The sequence below is a fragment of the Marmota flaviventris genome, chromosome 3, assembly GCF_047511675.1.
Source record: "Marmota flaviventris isolate mMarFla1 chromosome 3, mMarFla1.hap1, whole genome shotgun sequence".
Lineage (NCBI taxonomy): Eukaryota > Metazoa > Chordata > Mammalia > Rodentia > Sciuridae > Marmota > Marmota flaviventris.
In genome coordinates, this window is record NC_092500.1 from 58,660,810 (window position 1) to 58,684,737 (window position 23,928).

General features: G+C 39.7%; 1 protein-coding gene and 1 non-coding gene across 13 annotated transcripts in view; one reads left to right on the forward strand and one right to left on the reverse strand.

Moving 5' to 3' along the window:
* The first annotated feature begins 483 nt into the window (after nt 1-483).
* Nucleotides 484-23,928, forward strand: part of R3hdm2 (R3H domain containing 2) — a 149,792-nt gene continuing 126,347 nt past the window's right edge. For 6 of the 12 annotated variants that reach the window (XM_071609733.1, XM_071609734.1, XM_071609731.1 and 3 more), the window contains exon 1: nt 484-772. The gene's annotated coding sequence lies outside the window, so the exon portion shown is untranslated. Of the gene's footprint in view, nt 773-870; nt 981-23,928 lie in introns of those variants that run through there. The other 6 variants (XM_027926346.2, XM_027926363.2, XM_027926380.2 and 3 more) reach the window with 3 other exon arrangements.
* Trnav-cac (transfer RNA valine (anticodon CAC)) lies at nt 6,202-6,275 on the reverse strand. The gene has a single exon. It is a non-coding gene; the product is annotated as a tRNA-Val (tRNA).

The window sequence follows — 23,928 nt, forward strand, 5'->3', positions numbered from 1 at the left end:
TTCCATCTGGATAGAATGGCGAAATTTAAGATGACTATTAAGAAAAAGAACGGTATCTTGAGGAATGGGTGATGGTAAGAAGAGATTTTAATAACGATGGCCAGAGTTTCTCCCAAGTCAGTTTTTTTCTTTATTTATACAAATATTTATTGAGTATGTGTTCTCTTTTAGGCGCAGAAGTTATTGTCCTAAGTGAAAGACTGTTTTGAAAGAGCTCTGTAACTGAAATTCCTCAGTTATTATTGGCATTATGTTTAAACCTAGGGTGGACCAAGGACCCTAGGGAATCTGGGTAGGAAGCATGACCACACACGCGGGAGCGAGAGACAGCATGCCTCTGGCGGCGCGCACGTTGAGTGTGAGTGGGTGCCCGCGGGCGTGAAGAGGCGCACACAGGAAGCAGAGACACGCGTAGCGCACGACGCGGTGACGACTACGCCGTGGTGACGCATCGCGCAGGCCGCAGCGGGGGGCGGACTCTGGGCCTTTCTTCCCCTTCTGATTTTCCCCCTCCCCCCTTTTCTCCCTTTCCGGGTTTGGTTTCCCCCCTTTTCTTCCCCTCTCCCCCCCCTCCTTCCCAAGTCCCTTTCCCCTCCCCCGCCCCGGTCCCCCCTGCTCCCCCGCCCTGGGCCCCGGGGAAACCCCCTCCAAGAAGAGCCCGCCCCCAGAAGCGCGCCGCCGCCGGCCGTCGGGGCCGAGCCGCAGCCGAGCGGCCGTGGGCCCGGGCGGCGGGCGGAGACGCTGGCGCCCTCCCCGCTACGGCCCGCGTGAGGTGAGGTCACCTCGCGGCCGAGGGGGCGGGCGGCCCGTGGGGCGGGGGCGTGGCGGCCGTGCGGACGGGTGGGTGGGAGGGCGAAGGCCTCTTGGCCTGGGTGCCCCACGCTGGAGCTGCCGGGCCGGGGGCGGTGGGTCAGGGCCGGAGTCCCCGGGAAGGACCGCCCCGAGGTCGGAGACACCCCGAGTGTGCGCCGGGAGCGCAGGCGAGAAGCGGGGACCGCGGGGCAGAGGGCGGGGGTGCTGGCGCCACCTGTGGCCTGTGCGGTCGGACCTAAAAACTGTTGCGCCCTTGGCAGTGCTTGAGGGTGACTAGCTTCCATGTGTTTCTCGGGTGTCCGTTTATCTTTCGAGCCTTGAAAAAATGAGACGGAGAGATGTTGAAGTGCTTCAAATCCTGTTGGTGTCCCTTATAATAGGGACAGGGATTTGAGGCGGCACGTGCTGGGGGACGTTTCTGGAGCTTAAAAAAAAAAAAGTTGGGCCTACACTAAGCTGATAACTCACTCTTCAGCCCCTGAAAACCCTTTTCGATTCGATTTCTCAAAAGGCTAACATTTTTTCAGCATTTGTGAGCATTGACTTACAACTCCAAAGAATATTTAGTCAGAAGTGAATTTTTCTTGGATAATGATTAGAAATGACCCAGTAACGGCCCTGGAGCTGCATTAAAACCCAGGGGAGAAAAGCGAAAAAATTTAAACTCAGATTTCAGTTGGATGAATGTCCTAATACATATTTTTTTCGAAGAGGCTTCAGAAGCCTTAGTCCTAATGGCCGTAGGCAGCATGGAAACACAGGGTGGAGGAAGGTGACAGGTTCCACTTCAGGAATTTCACAGATTCCTAGGATTTTATTATATTTTTAGATAGTCAGATTGGTACTTGAATTAGTTGTTTGTGGTTCCTCTTCCTAATGCATTTCCCCCCCTTTTGTTCAATATGATCCTTTCCCCCCTTTTAGAGCCTGCGACATCAAGACAAAAAATAGAGGTGCAAAGCTGTAGGTTAGATTAATTCAGTTCATTTTTTGTATTTGACTCCATGCTGTTTTCCATAGGGATTGAGATTCGAGAGAATTTTTCTTGAAGGTCTGATGAACTCTGGCAGCAAAAGTTAAATTTCAGAGTTTTAGTGCCAGTTGTCTTTGTGTCCACGAAATGATCTGTAGAGCTTCACAATTTAAAACAAAAAATTTAAAATTTACTTAATAAAAATGTTATGCCTGATATTTTTTAATGAAAAGGAGTCATAAGAGATGTTTTCCTTTCTTATTAAGAATAAAAGCAGTTGTTAGATTTGCCCTTAAGGTTCTATATTTGTAGCATGTCTTTCCTCCAACATACACGCTGGCCTCCTGGCTGTTTCTTGAGCATCCTAGGTGCACTTCTGCCTCAAGAGATTCTTTGCTTGTACCTTTTGGATCACCTTTCCCTTATAAAGCAGCACAGCCTGTCTGTCCCCTTACCTCCTTCAGATTTCAGATTTTTACTCAGCTGTCAGTAACAGTGACATTTCCTTGGCTACCTGAATTGCAAAGAATGGCCTCACATACATTTACATAATTCCCTTTTCCATTTCTACTTTTCTGCTGTATTTTTTCCTTACTCCTTGTTGACCTATTATGTTTTGTATATTTTCATTTCCCCCCATAAGAAAGTAAGTTTCAGGAATGCAGATTTTTTTGTAGTTGCTGTATCATCTTGTAGTTAATATAACTTTAGCACAGCACTTGACATGCAGTAGTACTCAACAGATATGATGACCGACTAGGTGAGCGTTTTTTCTTTTATATTGTTGAGATAGGGTCTTATTTTAGTGTCTGTTCTTGAGCTTCTGGGCTTAGGCTGTCCTTCTGCCTCATCATCTGAAATAACTGCGACTAGAGTTGTTGGCCCTGCTCTGTTCTCTTTTTTAAAATGTTTTTAGTTGTAGATAGACACAATACCTTTATTTTATTTATTTATTTTTAAGTAGTGCTAAGGATCGAACCCAGTGCCTTATATGTGTGAGAGAAGGCTCTACTACTGAGCTACAACCCCAGCCCCCTGCTCTGTTCTTGAACTCTCTCCTTGAATAAGTTTCTGATTTCGATTGGTTGTCCTTGAGGTGTGGGATGGGTTTTCACTAGGATTTTGTAAGGTACTCATTGAAAAAGTTGAGATTTTTTTTTCTGTTAGTTCTTGGGATGTCTCTTTTTTTGACAAAGTCTGTGTGTTTTCAGGTCACTGAAGAAAAGTACTCTAAAGGCAGAGAGGAGGATGGAGTGTAGAGATCTTTATTGTCGGTGGTCTTAGGTTTTGTGGGGCTAAAATTTTTACATAGGCTGGGCTCTTCTTCTGAGATTGATTCACAACCTGCGGAGACACATTTCATTATCCTTACTTCTTTTGCACCAAGAAAGTTGAGCAAACTGGTTTCACTGAAGTTTTCAATAGACTGAAGATATTAATATAGGTAGTCCTGACCTTATGGGTTACCTTCCTCATTCATGTAAATAACAGTCGAGCTAAAAAATTATAAGAATAGATTTCTCTAACAATAGTGGAGTATTTGGGCTGGGGTTGTGGCTCAGTGGTAGAGCGCGCGCCTAGCAGATGCAAGGCCCTGGGTTCAATCCTCAGCACCACATAAAAATAAATTAAAAAAAAAAAATAGTGGAGTATTTGGTTTTAGAGCACATTTAAATTTTTTTTTTTTAACAAATTCATTTTGGGGAGCATTTTCAGTAATTAATCTACGTTACATTTGAGAATAAAAGGAACAGGCCCTCTGAGTTACGTGGATTATCCCTCATTTATCTTTTTGCTTCTTGACTGGTGCATTTGTTACCTTCATTGACTTTCTGGCTAAGAGTGCACTGGATGAGATTTTTCTTTGGAGCAGTCTTGGCTTCTCTTCTCCAGTTTAGAAGGCCGAGAATGAGGTGTGATTTTTTTTTTTTTTTTTAATTTTTTTTTTTTTTTAAACTCTTTGCAGGAAGATTGTGGCAAAGTTATGTCTTTTAATTAAACATCTTCCAGGACATTGAAAGCTGCTAGGCCTGTGAGAGACTAGCTCGTGTGGAATTAAAGATTGGGGATCCAATGGGCTGGGGATATAGCTCAGTTGGTAGAGTGCTTGCCTTGCATGCACAAGGCCCTGGTTCAATCCCCAGCATCTCACACACACACACACACAAAAAAAAAAAAAGTGTGTGGGGGAGATCTGATATACATTTGACTGGATGTGGTTCTGATACTAGTGTAAAGAAGTAACAGCATCAGAAGTATATTAGTAGTTTTTGTTTTGTGAATAGTTTCTGACACAATTTAGACATATTTGGAAAAAGCTTCTACCAAACTTTTTGTTGCCCATTTTTAAGTTCTTTCATAAAATTTCTAAGAAATTTTTCTCAGGTCCTCAGGACACTTAAACCTTTCTGTGTCATATTCTCATTTTTAGATAAATACTATTTACTGACAATGCTTCAGTGTACATAGCAATTTCTTAATGACTGTGATAAACTTTCAGAAAAAAGTAGATTTTTGAGGAAGAGGGGAAAAGTGTTGAATTTTCATTATATGGTTTCAGTAATTGCAAAGGAGAGAATTTTGTGGGACAATTTTTTAAAAATTATATATTTTTAGTTGTTGATGGACCTTTATTTTCTTAATTTATTTATATGTGGTGCTGAGATTCGAGCCCTGTGCCTCACACATGCTAGGCAAGCGCTCTACAACTGAGCCACAACTCCAGTCCCAATTTTATTTTTAAGGGTTTTTCTGAGCATCTTTGTAAGATTGGGTAAAGAACTCTGTCTCTGTGTGGAATGTATTGCCAACTTACAAGTAAGAAAAATAACTAGACTCATTGCTTGAAGATGTGTGCATGAACACAGTTGGTGTATCTAATTTTAGACAACTTTCATACCCAGCGGCCTGAGTATTTTCCCTCTGCTGTATCTTTTTTACCCTCTGTGTAGAAAATATTCCACTTGCTGGACAAGGTGGCACATACCTGTAATCCCAGTGGCTCTGGAGGCTGAGACAGGAGGATTGAGAGTTCAAAGCCAGCCTCAGTAATTTAGTAAGGTCCTAAGTAATTCAGACCCTCTTTTGACGTAACATATAAAAAAGGGCTGAGGATGTAGCTCAGTGGTTGAGTCCCCCTGGGTTCAATCACTGGTACCACAAAACCCAAACCCAAACCAAAAACCATTTAATTTAACAGTCTTTTAGTGACTTTTTTTTTTTTTTTTGCATTGGGGATTGAACTCAGAGGCACTTAACTACTGAGCCACGTCTCCAGTCCTTTTTTAAATTTTGAGACAGGGTCTCACTAAGCAGCTTAGGTCCTAAATTTCTGAGGTTGGCTTTGAACTTGTGATCCTCCTGCCTCAGCCTCCAAGCTGCTGGGATTACAGGTGTGCACCACTGTGCATGGCTCACTGTGCATGGCTCATGGGGTACAGTTTTTAGGCATTTCTGGGTGTTTTCTTAGAGAAAAAAAAGGAGCTAGTTGGTAAATGCTCCCGGAAGTTCTTTTTCCTAACCTGGACAGATGTTATAATTCTTCATTTCTCTCTTTGTGTGAAAAGTATGTCTTATAGCTTTCTTGGAGACCTCGGTCTTTTGCCAGCAAGCAAACATTATAGTTTTGTACCTTGCTCTGAGGTCTCAAAAGTTATCAGCTTGGGGCTGGGGATGTGGCTCAAGCAGTAGCGCGCTCGCCTGGCATGCATGCGGCCCAGGTTCGATCCTCAGCACCACATACAAAGATGTTGTGTCCTCCGAAAACTAAAAAGAAAAAAAATAATAAATATTAAAAAAATTCTCTAAAAAAAAAAGTTATCAGCTTAATATACATATATCATTCACACATATATATATATGTGTGTGTGTGTGTATATACATATATACAGATATCCCTACATACATTTATATATATATTTGTATATGTGTGTGTGGTGCTGGGGAATCAGACTGAGGATTTGTACATGCTAGGCAAGTGTTCTACCACTGAGCTACACTCCAGCTTTGTGTTTATTCTGTAGAACTCAAAGTGTAATGGTTAGTGAGATAATCAGCAGGGTTTAAAGGAACTCACTTTGGGGCTGGAGATATGGCTTGCCTGGTATGCATGCGGCCTGGATTCGATCCTCAGCGCCACATACAAACAAAGATGTTAAAAAAATAAATAAATAAAGGAACTCACTTTGAGTCTTTATTTTTGGTGCTGGGGATCAAATCCAGGATTTTGCACGTTAGGCAAGTGCTCTAACACTGAGCTAAGTCCCCAGCCCCACTCAAGTTTATTTCTAATTGATACTGAATGAGTTTGTAGTGGGAAGAGAAAAAGAAACACGCCTGCAAACCAAATTCTGTCTTGATCTTTTGGAGGTAATTTTGCTCCTTGTCTCTTTTTAAATTTTTTTTTTTTTTGTGTGTGTGTGATACTGGGGTTTGAACCCAGGGCCTTGTGCATGTGAGGCAAGCACTCTACCAACTGAGCTATATCCCCTGGGCTGCTCCTTCCCTTAGTCTTCTGAACTGTTCTTATCTAATGTAGAGAATAGAGATAAGCTGGGTGGGGTGGTGGGTGGGGTGGCGCATGCCTGTAATTCTAGGGACTCCAGAGACTGACACAGGAGGATCAAGAGTTCAAAGCCAGCTTCAGCAATTTAGCAAGGCCCTAAGCAACTCAGTGAGACCTTGTCTCTAAATACAATATAAAATGGGGCTGGCGATGTGGCTGGTGTTCAATCCCTGGTACCTGCCCCAGCAAAAAAAAAAAAAAAAGATAATAGAGGTAAACTGTTTGAACTTCATTAACAAATTTCCTCTGCTTATTGATCCATTATCTTCCTTGGGTGGATGTTTTTGGTATGTTTCATGTTGATAGCAACATTTATGCTGCAGTTTATTATCACTAATGATCAAAACCATATTTCATATCTGCAGAGCACTTTCTCCTTGCTAAAAGCTCAATGAGCTTTAAAACAATGCCAATGTGTATATTAATATACTTGGTGTTTCAAATATGCAGTTTATATATTTGTTGGGACATTATTTTTGTGTAAGTCATAAGAATTTATGCAAAATTTTGGCATATGAACAGCATTATAGGTGTCAAGTAATCCTTGATGCCTTGGAGAAGGGTGGTTCAGATTTGTGGAAAAAAATTTTTTTTTTGTATCTGGGATTAAACCCAGGGTCACTTAACCACTGAGCCATATCTCTTACCCCCCCCCCCCCTTTTTTTTTCTTTTTTATTGTACCAGGGATTGAACTTGGTACCTCCCCCCCCCACCCCATCGCCCCCCCCCCAAAAAAAAAAAAAGAGGAAAGAGAGAGAGAATAGAGCTAGTTTCCTCTGCTGCTTGGTCCATTATCTTCCTTGGGTGGATGTTTTTGGTATGTTTCATGTTGATGGCAGCATTTAACCACTGAGGCACATAACCACTGAGCCACATCCCCAGCCCTTTTTTGTATTTTATTTAGAGACCGGTTCTGAGTTGCTTAGCATCTTGGCCTCACCATTGCTGAGGCTGCCTTTGAACTTGGGATTGTCCTGCCTCAGCCCCTGAGCTGCTGGGATTACAGGTGTGGGCCACTGAGCCTGGCTCCCCAGCCTTTTTTTTTTAATATTTATTTTTTCAGTTTTTTCTTTGTATATGGTGCTGAGGATCGAACCCTGGCCGCACGCATGCCAGGCGAGCGCGCTACCACTTGAGTCACATCCCCAGCCCCGTCCCCAGCCCTTTTTTAAAATTATTATTATTTTTATTTTTTAGTTATAGGTGGACAAAATATCTTTATTTTATTTTTATGTGGTGCTGAGGATTGAACCCAGTGGCTCACACATGCTAGGTGAGTGCTCTACCTGTGAGCTACAACCCCTCCCCAGCCCCTTTTTAATATTAGACAGGGCCTCACTAAGTTGCTGAGGTGGGTTTTAAATTCTCGATCCTTCTGCCTCAGCCTCCCCACAGCTGGGATTACAGATAGGCTTGCGCCACTGTGCCCAGCTGATACTTGTGAAAGCTTTTGTAGGCTTAATAAGAACTGGGAGGAAAATAATCAAGGCATTGACCATCCAAACTTAATACTGGATATACTTAAAATATTTTCTCCCTATCCTGGGACATTGTACTTCTTATCCTATCTTTGTGATTCTGTGTAAAAAAAAAAAAAAAAAGGAAGAAGAAAATTTAGGACAGTGATCAATTTTCAGAAAGCATTGTTTTGTGAGTGGGTAGCAGGTGAATGTACACCATAAAAGCAGTGGTTATTTACTTTTTCTAATGCAGTTGAAGAAGCAGCCCCAGCATCTATCAAAATCAATAGGAAGAATGTGGTGGACCTTATAAATTCTAATGGCCTCTTTTCATCCTTGCCTTATTCTGTTTTTCTGCATCTTTACCATTGAGCTACACTCCAGCCCTTTTTATCTTTTTTTATTTTGAGACAGGGTTTTGCTGAATTGCTGAAGGCTTCCCTATGTTGCTGAGGCTGGCTTCAAACCTGCAGTCCTCCTGCTTTAGCCTCTGGAGTTGTTGGAATTACAGGTGTACGTCACCACACCAGGCTTCTGTGGTTCTTTTTATTTTTTTTTATTTTTTAGTTTTAGGTGGACACAATATCTTTATTTTTTATTTTTATGTGTACTGAGAATTGAACCTAGTGCCTCACGCATGCTAGGCGAGCGCGCTACCACTTGAGCCACATCACCAGCCCCTTCTCTGGTTCTTAAGTCTGGTGACACAGCATCTTGGAGAATTTGTTAAGAGTATGGTTTATAGCTGTGCTTAGTGGTGCTTGCCTGTAATTGTAGCTACTTGAGAGACTGAGGTAGGAGGATCACAAGTTTGAGGTCAGCCTGGGCAATTTAGCAAGCCTTGGCTCAAAACAAAAATTAAAAAAAAAAAAAAAAAAAGAAGAAGAAGAAGAAATGTTTGTAGATAAAGCTTAGTAGTAGATCACTTGCCTAGCATGTGTCACTAGTATTACTTGGGTTCAATCCCCTGTGACTTGGGTAAAAAAATAATATATGTATATATGGCTTATAAAACCCTTTGCTAGCCTTCTGAAACTTACTTTGTGTCACGTTTTCCTTCTTATGCTTCAGCCACCATGGCTTTTCTCTTCCCTAGGACCTTTGTACTTATTATAAATCCTTATGCTTTATATAATAGTCTTCCAGGTCTTCACCTTCCTTTACCTTTTCAGTCTAAACTTTAAAGTTATTTTGTTTGATTTTTTTTTTTTTTTTTTTTTTGTCCATAGTCTGGTCCATACATACAACTTAAAACCTATGAGAATAAGGACCTTGTTTATTAACTATTGTATTCCTAATGTCTATGATAGTCTCTCTTTGCACATGTATTAAATGAATGAAATTTGGGTGTCTGACGTACATTTTGGAAGGAGCCTAGGAATTCATGTATTAACAAACATTCCAGGTGTTTCTGATGTCTTTGGTCAGTTCTCTTGGATGACATTTCATGATCTGATACTCTAATCCACTCTGATAACTTCACTTAGCATTTATTACTATAAACTGAGACATTTTGTGTGTCTTTCTCCAGTTCTAATCTCTTCCCTGAGCTCCAGACTCATTTATTCACTGGTCTCTTGAACATTTCCATTTGGCTGTTACGTAGTACCTCAACCTCTACTTTCTTTTTTTTTTTAAACAGAGAGAGAAAGAGAGAGAATTTTTAAATATTTATTTTTCACTTTTTGGCGGACACAACATCTTTGTTTGTATGTGGTGCTGAGGATTGAACCCGGGCCGCACGCATGCCAGGCGAGCGCGCTACCGCTTGAGCCACATCCCCAGCTCCTCAACCTCTACTTTCAACATAACCAAAGCAAAAATAATTTTTCAGGACTGAGGGTTTAGCTCAGTGGTAGTGTGTTTGCCTAGCATGAATGAGACCCTGGGTTTAATCCCCAAAACTATGAAACAAAAACACAACAAAAAATATTTTCCCCAATTTTCTTTGTCCTTATACCATTTAGTTGTATAAGCCAGAAACTTGTATGTTAAACTTGAATTTCTCTTACTCTTTATTATCTGGTTGTTATAAAGTTATGTAGACTCATATCTTTCTCTCTCTCTTTTTTTTTTTTTTTGCACTGGGGAGTGAACCCAGGTGTACTTTACCACTGAACTACATCCTTAGTCCTTTTTATTTTTTTATGTTGAGATGGGTGTCACTGAGTTGCTGAGAGTCTTGCTAAGTTGCTGAGGCTGGCCTCAAATTTATAATCTTCCTACCTCCACCTCCCAGCTTGCTGGGATTATAGGTGTTTGCCACCATGTTGCTTAGGACCTCGCTAATTTGCTGAGGTTGGCTTTGAACTTGGGATTCACCTGCCTCAGCCTCCCTCGTGGCTGGGATCACAGGCATGTGCCACTGTGCTTGGCTGTAACTCATATTCTCTTTAATTGCTCTTGAATCTTTCCATATCTCCATCATCATTGCCACTTCTTTAGTTCAGGAGACCATCATCTCTCATCTCTACAACTGTTATGGCCTTCAACTGATCTCCCTGCTCTAGTCTTGCTCCTTCCAATCTTTCACTTAGTTGTTTACCCTTACCCAAAGAAAATAGTCTGTTATTTTCTCCTGCTTAAAACCGCTTAATGTCTTTTGTACAAAAGCTGAGGTTTTGCTGGCCACTGTATCTTACCTGCCTTATATTTTGCTGTTACTCTTTTTGTTCTCAGTGGTAGGCTTCAGTTACAGATCCTGTTATGTGTTCTTTCACCATCCTCGTTATCTAACTTTGCTGCCTTCAAATACACCAGGGTTTCTCCTTGAACACCTCTCTACCGCAAAACCACCACCACACAAAGACCATCACTGGATTAGATCATGTTCTAAAATCCTTCAAAGGCATCTAAAACCTTTCACTTTGCCTTTTTTGGAACTGATTTCCACAAAGCTTTTCGTTCTATCCATTCTGAGTTTCTTCTCACACCGAAGTTAAAATTGCTAGGATCGTGATCTCTGTAGTGCCAAAAGAGCTCTCCAGAGTATGTGATTTTGTTCTATTCCTCTACAGGCTATAAGGAAAAGAGAAAGAAATGGTTTGAGGCAAGTGTTCAGTGGTGTATGGTCTAAGTTGTGATTTTGCCAGTTTTGCCTCTCCTAGCTAATACCGTAACCTAGAGAGATTGTTCTTGAATCTGAATATGGGATAGAAAGCTGTACCAAAGCTTGAGGTAACTGAGACCCTGAACTTAGTTTTTGCCTTTGCTTCCTTTACCATTAAAGTTCTGTCTGGTGCTTGCCTGGTGCAAGACCCTGAGTTTGCAAGAAAAAAACCCAAAGGTTATTTTTTGTGTTTTGTATTCTATACCAGCTGTATTTTTGACCATGAAGAAATAGGAATAAGAGGTTTGTACTTGTAGTATTTTCCCTGAATAATAATGAGGAAATGTTTTTATTTTTAAACTTTAAAAATATTATTATATCTTTATTATTTTTTAAAATCTTTTAAAAATATTTTTATTTATTTATTTCTATGTGTGCTAAGGATTGAACCCAGTGCCTCACATGTGCCAGGCAAGTGCTGTACTTCTGAGCCATAACCCCAGCCCTATACCTTTATTTAATTATTTATTTTTATGTGGTGCTGAGAATCGAACCCAGGGCCTCACACTTGCTAGGCAAGCGCTCTGTCACTGAGCCACAACCCTAGTCCAAGTATTTTTATTTTTAATAAAGTATGATGACTGAAAAATTAAGTAGATTTGACAAGTATGATAGGATAACTCTTTTTTTTTTTTAAACTTTATTTTATGTGGTGCTGAGGATCAAACCCAATGCCTCATACATGTGAGGCAAGTACTCTACCACTGAGCCACAAACAACACCCCCCTCCCCCATAGGAGAAATCTTGAAAGATACAGGTATCTTTGGTTTTTGCATGAGGGAGTAAAATTAGCTACATGATTAAAGCTTTGCTTTTTTTTTTTTTTAATTACTTTTTAGTTGTAGATGGACACAATACTTTTATTTTTTATGTGTTGCTGAGAATTGAACCCAGTGTCTCACACGTGCTAGGCAAGCGCTCTGCCACTGAGCCACAACGCCAGCCCCAAGCTTTGCATTTTTAACCCTGTTGATTACCAGAGGCAGCTGGGCACTGTGGCCCACACCTATAAATTCAGTGACTCAGGTGTCTGGGGCAGGAGGATTGCATGTTTGAGGCCAACCTTGGCAACTTAGTGAGACCTTGTCTCTCTAAAGAATAAAGAAGTTAGGGATGTAGCTCAGTGGTAGAGTGCCTCTGGGTTCAACCCAGTATGATCACTACCACCAAAAAATAAATAAATAAAAGTTCTGAGGCTTTGTTGATTCACCCCCATTAAGTCTGTTTCTTTCCCCATTTTCTTTACTTTTCTCTCCCCAACCCCCTTTGATGGGATTAAACACAGGGTAGACAAGTACTCTATCTCTGAGCTACATCCTCAGCCCTAACTCTGCTGAATCAGTGTCTTCATGTGCAAAATGGGGTTGATGGACTGCTTCCATTTAGTGTAAAAGAAAACTGACTTTTTTAGAGTTATCCTTTAGATACGGTAATACTTCTTGATACATATATTGTTTTGAAATGTACTCATGATTGAAGATGTGCTTAATGGATTCTGAGACTAGGTTCAATATTTTGTTCTATTTACATGTAGGTAGATTATACAAAAGAGGGATAAAAAGTATCTATTAGTATACATACTTTCCAAGTAGCTGGGATATATTTACCTCTGTTTTGTGGCCATAGTCAGCAAGCATAGCCTACCTCATAGAAAGACAGTTTGTTAAACGTTATAGAATTATTAGTCTCTAAATAATATTCTCTAGTGCTATTAAAACCGGGAACAATTTTATTGTCAGACTCTTGTCCTTTATTTCTATGTGTTCTCTATTCCTCTCTCTGCCATTTCTCTTAGGAATTAATACTGCTTTCTTGTTTTTCTGTTTCTTAGTTTCTCATTGGTTGGGAAAAAATGGCAATTTTTTTTTTTCCAATTTATTGGACTGACTGGACCCAGCTATAGTATCTATTCATATCTGAACTTTTTCCAGGCCATAGCGTCTCTTTTCTTTATTCTCTGTTTGTTGACTTGTATTTTATTCATTGTCTACAGTAGGGGACTGAAATTCAACTTTATCCCATTTACTTATGGTTAGCCCTGTGAGGCCCTCTGGAAAGATGATATCTTTTCAATTAAGAATTGTTGGTGGGGCTGTGGTGGTAGCTCAGGGGTAGAACACTTGCCTAGCATGTGTGAAGCACTGGGTTCTATCCTGAGCACCACATTAAAAATAAATAAATAAATAAAGGTACTAAGAAAAAAAAAAAAAAAAAAGAGGGCTGGGGATGTGGCTCCAGCCGTAGCGCGCTCGCCTGGCATGCGTGCGGTCCGGGTTCGATCCTTAGCACCACATACAAACAAAAATGTTGTGTCCGCCGAAAACTGAAAAATAAATATTAAAAATTCTCTCTCTCTTTCTCTCTCTCTCTTTCTCACTCTCTCTCTTTAAAAAAAAAAAAGAATGGTTGAGGCGGGACAGGGGAGAATTGGGAAAATTGTGGGTGTTTACTTGCCACTGTTTCACTTTACCAACCCTTCCTTTTTCACTTAACACAAATGTAACCCTATTACTTAACTGCTTTGGAGCACTGTGTACCTGTCATATAGTATTAGCTTAGAAATCAAAGAAACTGTCAGTTTTTTAGTCTATTTTAGAGTAATATATGTTTTCTTTCAGGACACTACACTCTTTTTTTTTTAATATTTATTTTTTAGTTGTAGTTGGACACAATACCTTTATTTATTTTTATGTGGTACTGAGGATCAAACCCAGGGCCTTGCACGTGCCAGGCGGGCGCTCCACTGCTGAGCCACAACCCTAGCCAAGGACAGTATACTCTTAAATAAGAGTTTCTAGACCTTCTCGTTTCTCTTTTTTTTTTGGAGTGGGGTTCGAGGGATTGAACCCAGGAGTAGTTTATCATTGAGCTACCCACTTCTCAGCCCTTTTAAAACATTTTTTAGAATTTTTAGATAGGGTCTTGCTAAGTGACTGAAGGTCTTGTTAAGTTGCTGAGGCTGACTTCAAATTTGCAGTCTTACCTCAGCCTCCTTAGTCACTGGGATTACAGGTATATGCCACCATGCCCAGTAGAAAGAGGGATCTTTAATTAATATTACAGAATTGCTTCCCGAGTAAGGATCTAAGGTCAAGAAAATTCATGAAAAAGCATTCTCTTTCATTCACTCAAACATTTAATAGGTGCTTTATTTGTTATTAAGTTACATGCTGAGAATACCAGGATAAATGGGACATTGCCCTTACTCTAAAAAAAAAGCTTGTGATTTATTGAAGATTACAAAAAAGTAAATGAACTACAAGGTAATAAGTGTGACAAAGAGGTGATAAAAATATGAGAATGAAGAGGAGGGATAGTTAGCTCAAAATGGCAAATTAGATTCAGCTCTTCAGAAGAGGGTAAAGTTTGAATTTATCTCAATGGATTCATTAATTCAACCAGCATTTAAATGGCTACAATTCTAGGTGCTAGGGTTAAAAAAACAGAAACAAACAACTGACCACTACTACTTTCAAAAGAGTTCAAACAAGTCAGTCAGCAACTCTCTAGTCTAATGGACACTGAGAGGAATGTACAAGGGTGCTTTGGAGCACAAAGGAAGTCTGGAAAAACTTTCTGTCAGGGCATAATGCTCCAGCTGAATCTTGAAGGACCACTAGAGATTAGCTAGGTGGAGAAGTATGAGGAAGAAAGTTGTAGAGAGGAACTGCGTATGTAAGAGTGGAGGTGTAGAGCAGAGCAGCATGGGGCCTTTACCAGACTGCAAGGTATAGAATGGATGTTTCTGGAGATTAGAGAAAAGGCTGTATCGGTAGGGGCCCAGTCTTGAAGCCCCTGATAGGCAAAAAAGTTTTGAATATGTCTTAAACTATGAGAGGATTTACTTTTTAAAAAATATCACTTATAGCAATTTGAGGACTACATTACAAAATAGATTGGGATCAGGGAATTCATTTAGAGACAGTCACAGTAATCCACATAAAAAGTCCAAAGTGGTCATGTAAATGTACAATGATGGATGGATTCAAGTGATATTTAAGAGATACAATCTGGGGCTGGGGATGTGGCTCCAGTGGTAACGCGCTCGCCTGGCATGCGCGGGGCGCTGGGTTCGATCCTCAGCACCACATAAAAATGAAATAAAGATGTTGTGTCCACCGAAAACTAAAAAATAAATATTAAAAAATTCTCTCTCTCTCTTTCTCTTTAAAAAAAAAAAAAGATACAATCTGTTAGACATGGAGATTGTGTGTGTGTGTGTGTGTGTGTGTGTGTGTGAGAGAGAGAGAGAGAGAGAGAGAGAGAGAGACAAAGGCAGAGAGAGAATGAATAGTGGTAAGGGTGATCCCTTGGATGACTTCTATTTTTCTGGGTGCCAAGACAACTTAGTGATATCAGTGAATTAGGGAATATAGGAAAATGCTTGTTTGGGAATAAAAAGTTTTAGACTGGTTGAATTTGAGGTACCTGTGGAATCATGGAAATAAATTCATAGTAGGCATTTGGATATACTAGTATGGAGGTCGAGAGAAGAATTGGGGGCTGAAGAGAGATTTGGGAATCAGCAGTATACATTGAAGTTGAGGTGATGGGTTTGGGTCAGCTAAGGGGCATGAAGAGTGGGTGGAGGAGACAGCTTTGGAGAACACTAGCAGTTAAAGGTGTAACTGGTCAAAGTGGAGCTCTGGAAGGAATCAGAGGAGGCCAGAAAGATGGAAAGCCAGTAATGTATGTGTGATGAGAACTAGGAGACTTTCAAGAAGGAGGAAGGGTAGTAATAGTTATCAGATGTGGTGGAAAGTTTAAGTCTGATAAAGAAAGTAAAAAGCTCACTGAATTTGTTACTTAAGTAATTAATAATTTCAGGGAGAGCAGAATCACTGGATTGATGAGTACAGAGGACAAACTGCATTGGATTAAGGAATAAGTGGGAGGGAAGAAAAAATGGTAAGCAAGCTCTGCCTTTCCAGGTGATGCAGTGAAATGGAGAAAGGACAGTAGTGAGAGGGAACATGGGGTTCAAGGAAGTGTTTTTTTCCTTTTTTTTTTTTTTTTTGGTGGTGTTGGGGATCAAACCCAAACCCAGGGCTTTTGCATGCTGGGCAAGAGCAGTACCACTGAGTTATATCACCAGCCCTCAAGGAAATGTTTTAAGGTGAGAGACTCAAGCATATTTGTGTGTTGAGGGCAGCGAACAAGAAGAGAGAGGTGATTATCTTGTGAAATTCTTGAGCATGTAGAGAAAAAGTAGAAGAATTATAATCATTATTTTCTCCTTTATTAAGATAAGAATGACAAGGTCAAGAAAGGGTGAGGGAAAAAAAAAAACTTCAAAAGTTTTTTTTTCAAGAAAGGGTGTTTGGTATCTGAACAAAGGAATTTGAGGGAATTCCTACCATAATTGTTACATTTATATTCCCTGTGATATAGGAGACTTACTCTCTTAGGGTAGAGGGCTTGTGTGTTAAGGGTTGGTAGAATATCTTTGAGAAGAGAGGCAGATTTGAATAGCTGTTGAGAGAATGGGTAGAACAGCTGCTGACAAGATTCCTGTGGCTAGGCAAACAAAGACATGGTGCCTGGGAGGGCATTCTAAGTATATAGAATAGCCTGGGCAAAAACCTCCAGGACATTAAAGAATGTTATTATGTATGGATGTTGTTATGTCTGAATGCTGTTAGTTTGAATGACTGGAGAAAAGCCTTATATACAGCCAGGTTTTATTTTATTAAAATATTTTTAAAAACTAGAATATTTATTGCATGACTATTGAAATTCTCAAGATGAACTAGATGCTGCAACAGCTGTAGGGCCTGATTTTTAAAATTTTATTAGAACTTTATATTTATACATAGTAATTGGGTTAAGGCCTGCTTTTTATGGTGGGCTTTATAAGTTATGTTAAGGAATTTGGAATATTTTGAGGCAAAGATAGCTTTTGAAGTTTTTTTTTTTTTCTCCTTCCTTTTGTGGTATTTGGGGTTGAACCTAGGGGCATTCTACCACTGAGCCACATCCCTAGAGCTTTTATTTATTTACTTTTTAAAAATTTATTTATGGACTTTTATTTATTTACTTTTATCTCTCACTTAGGTACCCAGGCTGGCTTTTTTTTTTTTTTTTTTTTTTTGAGAGCCACCCATGTAGTTTTATTTATTTTTACCCACTTAATTTTCAAGTTTTTAGAGCCACATTATGAAAAGCAAAAAGGAACAGGTACAAACATTCTCATATTGCATTTTGAACATAATGTATTTAAAATATTATTATTTCAGTACATAATTAGATCAGAATTATAAGAAAATTTACTACTTTTTAACAGATTGTGGCATATTTCGCACCAAAAGCACATCTCCGTTTAATGCTCAATTTTAAGTTAAAGTGAAATACAGGTTGTGTTGAAGGCCAAAATATTCGGTATGCTTCATCTTTAAAAAATGTAAATTAGTTAGAATTAAATAAGTTGTTCAATCCCTTGGTACCTCCCTCTAGCCACTACCGTTTCATTGGCAGGCGGCCACTGTATCAGACAGGAAAGAGCATTTCCACCTGTCCAGAAAATTCCCTCTCCCTTATTTCCAAGTTCCTTCTTTCAGACCCAGATACCACTTTCTGATTTCTATTATTGCAGGCTCCATATGTTGGGAATGTATGGAATATACTCTTTTTATGCATTGGTTTTTTTTTTTTTTTTCCCTTTAGGTCTAATTGTTTTGAAGAATCATTCAAGCTGGGCCTGGTGGCACAAGCCTGTAATTTGAGTGACTCAGGAGGCTGAGGCAGGAGGCTTACAAGCATAAACCAGACCTGGGGGTCAGGGCTCTCTTCCATCCTCAGGCACTGGGGTGTTGTCTGGAAGTGGGTGTTGAACCAGAGCCCACACTGCCTTGCTGCTCAAATGCAAATCAGTGTTTCATAGCTTGTAGCAGGGATTCCAGGGGTCTCCCATCTATTGACTCACTGCCAGCCTCCAGCCTCAGGTTCTTGATTTGCTGCAAGGTCTAACTTAGTCTGAAAGTGAGAACTCATGATTTCCAGGGATCATTTTCTTGGCACTGGCGCTCCATCCTTCCCTAACTACTTTGAATTCTATCCCATGAACACAACCTTCTCTCATTGCTCCAAGGGCCACTTCTACCTCTTTGTCTGGGTGATCCAGTGCTCCCTTTGGGGTTTTTTTTTTTTTTTTTTGAGAGAGAGAGAGAGGGAATTTTTTTTAATATTTATTTTTTAGTTTTCGGCGGACGCGACGTCTTTGTTTGTATGTGGTGGTGAGGATCGAACCCCGGCCGCACGCATGCCAGGCACGCTTGAGCCACATCCCCAGCCCCTCCCTTTGGTTTTTAAAGTTGTTGATTCTTCTGATTTTCTATGTATGCTTTTGTTTTCTTTTTTCTGTTTGTTTCTGAGTAATGTTATCAATTCATTCTTAGTGCATACATTTCCCGGTGCTCAGGAGATAGTCCCACTCTCTAGGGATCTTTAACACCTGAATAGCAGAGCAACCCAGGACTCCAAAAGCAGAGTGAAGCCTAGAGCCGAATTGCCCAATTTGATCTTGAACTTGGGATCCCACTGCTTTAGCTTCCTAAAGAGCCGGGATTATAGGCATGTGCCATGTTGCCTGGCAGAGCCTCTGAAGTTTTGGTACTGAGGATTGAACTCAGGGGCACTCAACCACTCAGCCACATCCCCAGCCCTATTTTGTATTTTATGTAGAGACAGGGTCTCACTGAATTGCTTAGTGCCTCGCTAAGTTGCCAAGGCTGGCTTAGTACTTGTTAGTTTGAATGACTGGAGAAAAGGCTGTATATATGGCCAGGTTTTATTTTATTAAAATATTTTTAAAAATTATAATATTTATTGCATGACTATTGAAATTCTCATGACTATTGAGACCCTCCTGAGCTGCTGGGATTCCCGGCATGTGCCACTGCACTCAGTGCCTCAGAAGATTTTTATCAGGGAAATAGTTTGATTAGTTTGTATTTTAGAAAGGAAGCTATGCTGGAAATTTAATGAAAAGAGAGGATTTAGAGTAGAGGGAGAGAGATTGTTGGGAGGCTCTTATAGCTCTGTAATATATTAAAGTCAGGATAGACTGAGGTATATCAGTTAAGAAGCAACCAGCAAATCTCAGGAACTTGAAATAATGTTATTTCTCACCCATGCTACATGTGTCCATCAGGGATAGGCTAGAGACATTTAATTCTGAGACAAAGGATGACATAACAGCCACCATTGGTACATTGCCTTTTACTCTGCTCCAGGTGGAAGAGAGCTCTGGAGGCTTTGCCCCGTTTATTAAATGCTCTGCACCGAAGTGGTGGGAGTGGGGAAGGGGGCACAGAAAATGAGAAGATCAGATGGATCCTGGAGATGGTACTAGAATTTGGCAATTGTGTAAATGTGGGAGGAAAGGGAAAGAAATGTGAATGAATGGCTGTCGGATTTGTTTTGGGTGACTGGGTTGGGTTGCTAATTGAGATAAGTAAAGGGCAAGTTTGGGGGTGGAGGAATGTTGGTAAAGCATTCATGTTTAGAAATGTCTAGCAGCTCATTGTCTAAATAGGTCTTGAGCTCTGGAGAGAGGCAAGATTTAGGAGTACTCTGCTCATGAGGGGGTACAGTCCATAATAGGGGGTGAGATCACCCAGGGCAAACTTGTAGGATGACGAGATCTGACATGGAGTCCCAGGAAATATCCTTTGAAGGACCACTCCTTATCTGATGATACTGTACTTTGTATCCTTCTCCCACCTTTCTCTCTTTCCTGGAGATTGAACCCAGGTGCATTCTACTACTAAGCTGCACACCCATCCTTTTTTATTTTTTATTTTGAAGCAGGAAAAAAAAAATTTGAAGCAGGGTCTTGCTAAATTGTTAGCTGACTTTGAGCTTTGCATCCTCCATCCTCAGGTTCTTGATTTGCTGGGATTATAGGCATGAGCCACTGTGCTGGGCTCTGACTTTGGATCTTAATGCCTTTGTGTGTGTGTGTGTGTGTGTGTGTGTTGGGGATTGAATTTGGATGCTTTATCACTGAGTTACATCTTCAGTTCCTTTTATTTTTTATTTGAGACATAGTTTCGTTAAATTAAGATATTAATTTGCTGAGGCTGGCTTCAAACTTGTGATTTCCCCTGTCTCTCCTTACTAATTGCTGAGATTACAGGCATGTGCCTTTGTGCTAGGTGCCTTTTGTTTTAGGGGTGGGGATGTACCTCATTTGGTAGAACTTATGCTTTACTTTCATGAGGCCCAGCATTTGATCTCCAGAACTGTAAAAATAAAAAAATAAAAAAGATTTGACATTTTGTGATCAAGGCAGTTTATATGTATTCCTAATAAGTAACCCACTAGTGATTTTTTTGAGGAAGAAATAAAAAGTAAACTGGGAAGCTTTTTTCATGATTTGACATGTTCTATATAGAGTATGTTAGTTCTTAGATCTATTTGTCTGACTGGAGGATTTATTGTTATTGGGCCTTAGATAGAATATGTTTTAATCTCCAAAATAGTAATTCCCATAAAGATACTGTTGATCTTTTTTATTTCTAGCCCCAATAATTTTGTGGAAGAATTTTGAACTATAGGAAAGCCGAAGAAATGATACAGTGTACTCCAGTATGACCTTTACCTGTATTTATCGATTGATAATATTGCCACATTTAGGAGCTTGCTTTCTTCCCTCCATTTTGCTTTTAAACCCTTTCTACACGAGTATATGCAATATTAATTTTTTTTGTAATATTTATTTTTCAATTGTAGTTGGACACAATACCTTTATTTTACTTATTTATTTTTATGTGGTGCTGAGGAGGATCGAACCCAGAAGAGCCTCACACGTGCTAGGCGAGCGCTCTACCGCTAAGTCACAACCCCAGCCCACAAAATTTTTTTTATAGTTTAGTATGTATTAGGAATTTTTATTTCTAATTTTTATTAGAAATAAATTACTAACACTAGGACACTTCACCCTAAAATTTCTTAATCATCTAATCACTGAAGAACAAGTGTTTTTTAATATTAAAATGCCATTTTTATATTAAAATGTTTATATTTTTATATTAAAATGTTTTTATATTAAAAATGCCATTTTCAAACTCATTATCACAAAATATTTTACAGTGATACATGTATATAGTTTATAAATTTTCTCAGTTATTGCAATATGCGTTATAGCTCCACATTTATTCAAGTGTCATTTGTTACATTTAATTATCATGTTTGTAGTGTTCTTTGTGTCCTAATTCAGAGCAGTGTTTTTTTTTTTCCATGTTTTGTTTTTCAATATTGTGGACTACTGACCCCAAGGCCTCATACTAGGCAAATGCTCTAGTGCTGATCTATATACCCAGCCCTTTTAAAATTTTGTTTTTGAGATAGGGTCTTGATAACTTGTCCAGGCTGGCCTCTAACTTGTGATCCTCTTGCCTCAGCTTCCTAGCAATTAGGATTACAAGTGTATGCCACTGTTCCTGGCTTATCATTGATACTTTTTAATTAATTAATTTTACAGAATAATGCATTTTGACATATAGTTGTTATTGATATTTTTGAAGAGTCTAGGCCAGACTATTTTGAATAATATTCTACAGTTTAGGGGCTGGGATTGTGGCTCAGCAGTAGAGCGCTCGCCTAGCATGCGCAGGGCCCTGGGTTTGATCCTCAGCACCACATAAAATAAATGAATGGAATAAAGGTATTGTGTCCAACTACAACTAAAAAAAAAATTAAAAAAAAAATTCTACAGTTTGGATTTGTCATTAGATTTGGGGTAAACATGTGACAAGAATACTACCTAGGTGATGTTGTGTGTATATAATGTCACTTTGTCCAGTTGTTGGTGGTGTTAAGTTTGATCACTTGGTTAAGTTTATGTCTGCTAGATTTCTTCATTGTAAATGTGCCTTTTTCCTTATTGTAATTAAGAAATTATATTTGAAAGCCAGACATGTGGTACATACCTGTAATCCTATCCATTCAGGAGGCTAAGATGGAAGGATCACTTGAGCCCAGGAGTTCATGATTAGCCTAGGCAATCTAGTGAGGCCACTGTCTCCAGAAAAAAAAAAAAAAAAAAAAAAAGGAGGAGGAGGAGGATGAAAGAAGGAAAGAAACAGTCTGTGGGATGATTTTTTTTTTTCCCCAGTCCTGGTGATTGAAGCCAGGGCCTGCTGAATGCTAGTGCTCTTCCACTGAACTGCATCCCCACAGCTCTGTGGGATGATACTTTCAAGATTTTGTGATTCTTGTATTACCTTTTCCCCAGTGGCATTGGCATGTATTGATGAGCATTGTCCGAATCTGTTATTAAATTGATGATTTCAAAATGTTCATTCTCAGATTATCTCATTCCGTTTACATTTGCTAGTTATAGTTAGTATTGTTTTATGGGGGGAAAATCTTAATTTCCTCCTTTTTGAGGTCAATGGAATTGTTATTTTTAAAAAAGTTATGATCCTTGCTGTCAGTATTAAAAGTCCCAACAAGATTGACTGGTTAAAAAAAAACTACGATTGTCCTAAATTGAACCCAGGGCCTTGTAAACGCTAGGCAAGTGCTCTACCACTGAGATATGTTCCAGCCCCTTTAAAAATATTTTTTTGGGGTACTGGGGATTGAACTCCAGGGTGCTCGACCACTGAGCCATGTCCCCAGCCTTATTTTATTTAGAGACAGGGTCACACTGAGTTGCTTAGCCCCTCATTTTTGCTGAGGCTGGTTTTGAACTCACAGTCCTCCCAAGCCACTGGGATTACAGGCACACCCCACCAAGGCTAGCCCCTTTAAAAGTTTTTTATTTTGAGACACGATCTTGCTAAATTGCCCAGGCTGGCCTTGAATTTACCTTCTGCCTCAGTTTCCTGAATGGCTGGGATTATAGGTGTATGCTACCACACTTGACTTCCTGAAATCAATAGTTTCTGACAGAACCTTGATTTCTTTTGTGGGATCCTTTATGGGAAAGTTACCTCTCATTCCTTTTTTTTTTTTTTTTTTTAATACTAGAGATTGAACTCAGGGACACTTAACCACTGAGCCACATCCCCAGCCCTTTTTTTTTATTTTGTTTTATTTAGAGACAGGGTCTCACTGAGTTGCTGAGGTTTGCTTTGAACTCACTATCCTCCTGCCTTAGCATCCCGAGCTGCTGGGATTGTAGGCGTACACCACTGCTCCTGGCTACCTCTCATTCTTAAATATTTTCCTTTTATTATTTATGGGATCAGTTATTTCTAGTAAAAAATAGATTCCAGACTTTAGACCCTTTGAATCTTCCCAGATATAATAAAATTATCTAAGCTGAATTATTTTACAGAGTGAAATATAATATACTATAGGTATCTGTAGAGAAAAGAGATATTGCACAACAGATTGGCATTTTATTACCCCCCCCCCCCCACTTGATGGTGACATGAAAGTGAAAATAAGTATGAATATCCTGTTACTCTTATATAGTCCAGGTTGTAGTCACTTATGAATTGTTTCAGTCTTCTTCATATTTTTTGTGGTTCCTGAGATTGATCTAGGATTGCCTAGCCTTGTGAATGCTAGGTAAAAGCACCCTGAGCTACATCCCCAACCCTTTAAATTTTTTTTTTATTTTGAAATAGGGTCTTGCAAAGTTGCCCAGGGCTGGCTTTAAACTTGCCTTAGCCTCCAAAGTAGTTGGGATTACAGGTGTGCATCACCTTGACTGGCTAATTTGTTTCACTCTTTGTGTCTTGGGCTGTCTGAATTAAAATCAAAATTGTCTTAGCTAGGGAAACTTCTAAACCCCCTTTGTACTTTGGGTTTTGAACCTGCATCTTGAATTCCTTCTTATGTATATTTTGCATATTGGACTGTGAATACAATGTAGGAAACTGACCTGAAGTTAGGGTGTTTATAATGTATTGAACATTTCTGATAGAGTTTAGTTTCATAGTTCCTTAAGAGGTCTGATATTTTAGAAAATCCAAAATGGAGTTTGTCTTAGAAACAGATGTGTGGTGCATGCTTGTGATACCAGCAACTTGTGAGGCTGAGGCAAAGGATCT